This window comes from Squalius cephalus (genome assembly GCF_949319135.1).
Source record: "Squalius cephalus genome assembly, chromosome: 1".
Lineage (NCBI taxonomy): Eukaryota > Metazoa > Chordata > Actinopteri > Cypriniformes > Leuciscidae > Squalius > Squalius cephalus.
Window position 1 is genome coordinate 65,547,664 of NC_137122.1, and position 7,828 is coordinate 65,555,491.

Here is a 7,828-nt window from a genome sequence, read left to right on the forward strand (position 1 = left end):
GTCACTCGGGAGGAACTCGGAGTAGAGCCGTTGCTCCTCCACATCGAGAGAGGTCAGCTAAGGTGGCTCGGGCATCTGTTCCGGATGCATTCTGGACGCCTTCCTGGGAAGGTCTTCCGGGCACGTCCAACCAAGTTTTATAACTTTAAGGGAACGTTCCCAGAACGTTCCCTGTAGGTTATTTTTAGGTTTAATTTATAACCTAAAGAGAACATTCCCTGTAAGTTATTTTTAGGTTCTATTTTTCTTAAACCAATTGAATGGTTTGCAATGTTTTGTGCTTTAACACCATTTATCAAATGCTTAATTACATGACCATTATCAGGCAGTAGATAATGCCTAAGTAATCAATAACTTTGCTCATTGGTAGGCAGTCTTTTTTAGTTAATTATAAATTATATATTTGTGCAGCCTGTTCTCTTATTTTATTTACTTTTGAAAACAAGAACTACAATTAAACAGATTATTGCAGATCACTTTCAAAACCTTTTTTTTTTCTTTAGCAGATGTTAAAATTAAGTTATATTACATTTGACATTGACATAAAATATAGTTTTTAGTTTATTTTTTTTAAATAGTGTATCAGACATAAATGATGGTCATTCACAATGTTTTAGTGTTGCTTTACCATTTTCCTTGAAGGATCCCCCAACATTGCGATCAACATTGTCTTAGCAAATAACCAGTCATTTTAAGAGTTGATTCAGAGGCCTGTACCATGAAGCCGGTTTAGCTGGCTACTTTTAGTTTGCGATCTCTAATTCAAAACATAACCTGCCCCAGAGAAGGTATGGCAATGAACACAGCTAGCCAAGCCACTTTCATGGTACAGGATTCATGGTACATGTCACTTTCATGGCACATGTCTGACAAAACCAGTCACTTTGTTCATCATAGCAGGCCCCTGCTCTGTTACCACTTTTATTTTCAAACAGAATTTACAAACATATGTTAAAAACATATCACCTCACAAAGGTGTATCCTCATGCATATAATCACAATGTTCTTAATATTTATTTGCAGTTACTTCTTGACAATTTGACAGTTTTGAATCCATCACATGAGTACTGTAACATAAGTGGAATCAATTGTAAGACTACATAAACTTATATTATATAAATGTCTTTCTAGAATGAAATTATATTGAATACTTTTTTGCAACATTTCTCTAAGATTTTTTATTTTTTTCAGAAGATGCCCACAAGCATGATGATCAAGACTTGCAGTTGAAGGCAGTTATAACGCGTGTTCTCTTAACACAACAGTGATGCTATTAGGACAGATTTAGGTTGTAATGAAGTTTTAAAATAAAAAAAGATAGCACTTTACTATTAGACAGACAAGAAATACACAAAAATGAGGCTGTAGGCTACATGAAATTAAATAACTATTAAAATGTGTGCTACTTAAATTACATTTAATTTCTGTTCTTGTCGTGGAATACAATTTTGGTAGAAGAATGGAAGAAATCAATGCCTTGTTCAGTTAAAAACAGATCTGGATACTCCAACTGTTTGGTTGTCAGTTTACAGAGAATCTGCCGTGTAACAGGTCTCCTTTGCAGGAACAGTTGAAAAAAAGATGAAAGCCACAGTCTGGGTTGGTTGGCTTGCCATCATTACTTGCAGTTTGTACATCCTCTCCTCATACACCACAGAAGAGTTGTTCAGCATCACTGAACTGAAGTTTAAAACCTTACCTACACAAAAGATCATAAAGGAATTGCATTTACCTATCAGTGTAAATTATAACAATAAAGACAAGCAAACACTGGGAACCATAACATCATGCTATATCATTCCAATTGACTCAAAGGGTTGGAGTGGTCACTTGTAAAGTCACCACTACTCCATCTTTCATATAAACATTCATATCTGATAAACTGATAAAAGGTATATATCTACTGTTTTATCCATAGGCCCATTAGTCTTTTGCTGGTATTAAACAAACAACTAAATCAAGTTAAATAAAATGAGACAATTCGGATGTTTATAGACATATTTGTGAATGTGTTGTAGCCTATACAAAGTGAAAATTAAGTGCATTTCCAACTCTGAACTCAGTCCCCAATAGACTTTATGCCCAGCTGCACTACTTCCTGAAATTCAGCCTGCTCTTTTGTTTCCTGTCTGTCATTATTGGACAAACTGATTAATACAGGTGTGCCTGGCCTATGTAGTCACAGCAACACTAAACAGACACCTGATTTAATCAGTTTGTCTAATAATGACAGACAGGAAACAAAGGAGCAGGCTGAAGTTCAGGAAGTAGTGCAGCTGGGCTTAAAGCCCATTAAGCCCATTCGGTTATTAAATAAACAAATAGCAAAACGAGTTGTGCGGTGTCCCCACCACTTTTCAAAGCAAAGTTACGCCACTGCTCGTGACAGATCGTTGTAGAGCATCAGTTACAGCTTCTCGTGAACCGATCATCTCTTCCTTCTAGTTCAATTATAGTGTCAAATAAACATGAATGAAGATAAGAACGAACGTTGTTATTTTTAACCGAGGAAAGATGTTAGTGCACTCCGTTTCTCAAGTTCAAATCCAGGCATGTTAAGCTACTAACTCTTCTGACAATGTTGTCGGGCAAAATGGTGGATGGCGAAATATAATTGGTCCGATCACCTGTCAATCATGCTCCCTGCAAAGGGTGAATTCACCATTTTGAGGGAAATACAAACGAGTAGTAGTTCACTAATGAGTTCGCCAACTAATTTTGTGTGAAATAAATTTCAAGCTCTGGTGGTAGCTAGCTTTGTAGAGTAGATGGATGATTTCTCTGATATGCGCTGTTCTGGATAAGTGGGAGTGGCTTGTGGAGCTGTGCAATGTGATGCATTGTGGGATTTGCAGTCTTTCATCCAAAAATGCAACCTAAAGTTACTTTGTCTTTTCTCGGTCAAGAAGGCACCAAGTTAAAAAAATATTTTACATTTCAACTACATAATATATAACCCACTTTCAATAAAGATTAATGTTCCCACGGGTGAAGTGCTAATTTAATGGTTTTAGTTAAAATGACAGAAACCATTTTGAAAGATCAAAACCTAACTGGTCAGGGTTAACTAGTAGCAAAGATGCTTGGTTAACAACCCATATTTCAATGAAAACATTCTGTAAACACCACCTGCTCAGTGATGTAGATCACACTTCTTTGTCAGATATAATTTGTATCTGTTGTGCATACACTTGTGAACAAGCTTTTGTTGGACTGTTATGCAGAGATGTCACTGATTATGTACATACCCCAGTCAACTGTGCCACCCATTCACCTTCTACTCATCTGTGTCTTTCTTTCTTGACAACTTCCCTTGGTCTTTCAAAAACTGTTAAAGGTTTCCACATTTAGCAGATCACCAGCTGCAAAAATAATAAGTACAGATGAAATTAATAATAAAACTAAGCTAAACAAAAGGTCTATACAATAGTATACAATAGTAAACAATAGTACAATAGTAATACTACAATAGTAAACATATCTACACATAAAGGCATAAAATACAATTATTAACACTGAACAGGGTAAGATGCTTAGTGTCACAAACCGCTCTTATTTCAGCAGTGGTTAGTTCTCTCCGCAGTTGTAAAAAGTATTAAAAATGGGGTAGGGGGGAAAAGGAAAAAAGCATGCATTCTTCAAATATCATCATAATTGTGTGTAGCTGAAACAATAGCAAATGTTCTCTTTCCCTAATTTTCTCTTACCATTTCTCATTTCTACTCACACAGAATAAAAATGATGTTATACCATGGTCTGGGTGAATACTCGATTCTGATTGGCTGCAGGGTGGCCATTAAAAAGTGATAATGGACAGTGATAATGGACACCTAGTAAAAGACTTCTATAACCATAGCAACAGGCAGTTAACACTGCCACTGTCCAGTCAAACTGTCAGGTGTAACCAGGGAGTTATTGTTTGTATAAACTTTACATTTTCAATTGTTTTTTTTGTTTTTTCGATTTTTGATTTTGTTTCGATTTTGTCCATGGTATAAGCAGGTTAATGCCTGACGAGTGACGAGGTGTCCATTGACAGGTTTTAATGGACTTCAGCGGAAGCAACCGTCCTCTGCTGAGCGTCGGTAAGTTCACGCCTCGCCGTCGTCCATTAAAACCTGACAATGGACACCTCGTCGGGCATTAACCCTCTCATGCTGGTAGACAAAGCTATAAATTTGCAAGTACATGTCAGTAACAGTCATTAGAGAATTAGTAAACTGTCTGCTTAATATCTTCTAACACTTTTTTTTATGTGTCCACAACATACTACCTTTAATAAACTTTGCAAGTATATGTCAACTTATTCTACTAACCCTAAACCTACAGCATTTATTCTGAGAGTTAGAAGACATGTAGTTGCAAATTATTGAGAAGTAGTTGACATGTAGTTACAAAGTTAAATATAGTAAGTAGAAAGTCTAAAGTGGACCAGGTTACACTTTTCTAAAATAATTTATTATTAAGGGACACTGACAGGTGAAAGGTTACTGACCTTTGCTACTTCACTTTTTGTTCAGTAAATTTTCAGTTGGAATTTTGTGAAGCCATTGAAGAGAATTATGGTTTCCCAATGCACATCTCACTAGAAAAGAAGATGGGTAAAACATGTATGATGTTTACAGACTTATACATTCAAATAATATAAACCATTTTTTCATGAACTAATCTTCAGGTAAAATGAAGGCAGATACTTTAATTGCACAACAGGGCAGTTTTTGGGTGCCTTTGCACTTCTAAACACTTTTAACATTATTGTTGATGTTATTAATGATGACTTTAAAGTGACATAATTCACTCAATGTCAGCAATAACTTTACCCAATTGACGGTTTATTTTAAATAAATGTACTGAACCAAACGCTTCATTCAACAAAAAACAATACATTTACACAATAAATATCAATAAACATATGGATGCACCTGGTACTTGTCTGACATGTGTGATCTTATGGATTATTTCAAGCACAAAGAAACATTGAACAAAGTAAAGCGTAAACTACTCCTGATTGTTATCATTTTGTAAATTATTTCTGTAATGTGTTTCTTAGTACACTGTTTACCTCAGTCTCAACCATCAACTCTACGTTCAGCGCGGCTAGCTGGCTCATCTTCATCCATTGCCTTAAAGGGATACTCTACCAAAAAATGAAAATTCTCTAATTATACTTACCCTCATGTTGTATCAAACCTGTATGCATTTCTTTCTTCTGCTGAACAGAAAGGAAGATATTTAGAAGAATGTCAGTAACCAGACAGTTCACTTCCATGGTATAGCCTATATATTTTTTATTTTTACTATGGAAGTCAATGGTATCTAAAACTGTCTGATTACTGAACTTCTTCTAATAATCTTCCTTTGTGTTCAGCAGAAGAAATAAATTCATACAGGTTTGAAACAACATGAGGGTGAGTATATGATGACAATTTTCATTTTTTGGTAGAGTATCCCTTTAATGCCTGCTCGCGTGCGTATCGCCACATAGGGTTGCTCAATTTCAATTATATTAACAATGTGGGACTCTCAAACCTGCAAGAAAAAGAAAAAAATTTATATGACTTATATTTTTGGTAACATTGCTTTGAATAAAGTATATTCAAACACAAACACCGCAGTTAGAAAACCCCAAATTTGTTTGACGTTTAATGCCAAGGTAAAGCGGTGTGTCATTATATTATGTGCATACACATACATATATATATATATATAAATCCCACAATATTTAAGTTATTAATCGCGTGCCAAGCCCGTGAAACCGGGCAGCGGGCCTATAGAAGCTGGGGTCTCCCACCGCGCGCACACAACCCGTCTACCCTTTGAGTGACATCCCATCATCAACTGCGGTTTTCTGAGGTGAGTTACTTTTTACTTAACCAATTTCGTTAAATTACTTTTTAAAAGTATGGTCCGACAACAAAAGTAAATTACATTTAAAACTATGAAGACAAAAAGTAATGAAATGTAATTATAATAAGTAATTATAACCGCAAACGGTCTGAGGGAACATTTCGTTTTTCTCCATTAAAATAATAGCCTCTTTTTTTCACTCATTAAACTAATTACTATAAAAACTGGACTTTTTTCAGTAAATGTACCACATCTCACACAAACAACGTTACATTACTTTGCGAAAAGAAACAACAAAACGAAGTAACAGTTAGCGCAGCAGCAAAGTTTCAATTCTGACAGCAATCCCCCCAGTCTCTCACGCACTAAACAAGACACAGGTGTTTGTCATTTGCACTTGACCCACACCGGTCTTCCGAGCCTATCTCCCGTCACAAACTTCGCTAACGTTATAGTAGGACCCCTTGCCACAGAAAGGTAAGTGTTATTTTAAACAGCAGCTAACTTAGCCTAACAACTCAAGGCTATCTAGACTAACGTTAATTACTTGCTTCTAGCATGTCACTCAGCACAAAGGGGCTAACGTTAAATAATCTGGTCGCGATAGCGAGGGTTAGCGTAAACGTTATTTACATCCACTCACCACAGAAAAAATGAGCACTGCACAGACGAGTGTTTGCATTTGGTGTCCAGTCTGCCCTCTTGATGGCGTCTATTTTCGTGCTGAAGTAACCTGTAAAATAATATTGTGGGGTCTCCTATTTTATTGTTGCACCCCACCACACAACATATTGCAGGCATAGCTAGCTAGTTCCTTTGCGACTGATGTGGATGCGTGGACCATAGGCGTGGACCAGGTAGTACTCATAGGGGCGGAAGCCAAGTTTTAGAAGTGAGTGACGTCAGTGAGAAGACGTTGGTTGAATCTGTGACAACGTCATTGCCGATGGAGCCAATACGCTCCGTTTGAGAGACGCTCTTTCGTTTGAGAATTATGTCATAATATTCCTTGAAAAGAAAATAGTTATACAGTGCTTCACAATATCTTTAATTTGTATGGAAAATAGTGCGTTGTCACAGGTTTGACTGCGAGCTCTCTTTCTCAATTCAATTTTCAATTCAATTCAAAGGGGCTTTTGGCATGAACGTTTTTTGAAACAGGTTATCAAATACAAATAAAATATATACGTAATAACGTTATATACAAACATAATAAAACAGTTATATGAACAATAATAAAATAATACATTCTAATAGAAACTTTACTATAAATAAATTATGAAACTTAACACAATTGTTATGTATAATGCATCTTAATGTGGATTATGTAGGCCTATTCATCAGAGTCTTTGAGAAACTTTCAGAATGTACAGGCTACATAGCAAATAATTTATTCTCTTCTCTTTTTTTTTTTTCAGTGTCAATTGCCATTGATCGTTGTAAGTATTAGAAGTCAACCTACAACTCAAATTTGCCACATTCATCATATGCTAATTGATCAATATATAAATTAAAGCTACTTAATGTGGCATGTTATAGTCTTAATGAATACATTAAATGGTTCATTATTTAAATAAATTAATTAATAGAATGGAATCCTGCATATCTGATTTGCCAGTTTCGTCATAACACATTAATGAATCAATAATCACTGATGGAACTGAAAACCTTTAAATTTGTACAGACATATTTTACTCATATTTGGTCTTTTCCCTCATTTGTTTGTCAACAGCAGCTACATACACCCCAAAGGCTCTTCTAAGAGCCACACCACAAGAGCATCTTTGGCTTGGTGAGTATTTATTTTGACTGATTATCAGATACCTCTCAGTATTTGGGTTAAGATCAATCAAAAGCAACATCATTCAGCATGTTATTAATGTCTTAAAGAAGTCATTAAAGAGACTATTCTTAAAAAAAAAAGAATGAATAGAATGGAATTCTGCATCTCTGATTTGCCAGTTTCGTCATAATTTTAAAT

The 7,828-nt window shown here is 35.6% G+C and overlaps 1 long non-coding RNA gene across 1 annotated transcript; it reads right to left on the reverse strand.

The window, feature by feature from the left end:
* Positions 1-501: 501 nt before the first annotated feature.
* LOC307159722 lies at positions 502-7,503 on the reverse strand. Its single transcript, XR_013821434.1, has 5 exons — positions 6,491-7,503; positions 5,063-5,529; positions 4,496-4,585; positions 3,249-3,362; positions 502-1,699 (listed from the first exon to the last, which is right to left on the reverse strand). It is a non-coding gene; the product is annotated as an uncharacterized lncRNA (long non-coding RNA).
* Between the last annotated feature and the right edge of the window lie 325 nt (positions 7,504-7,828).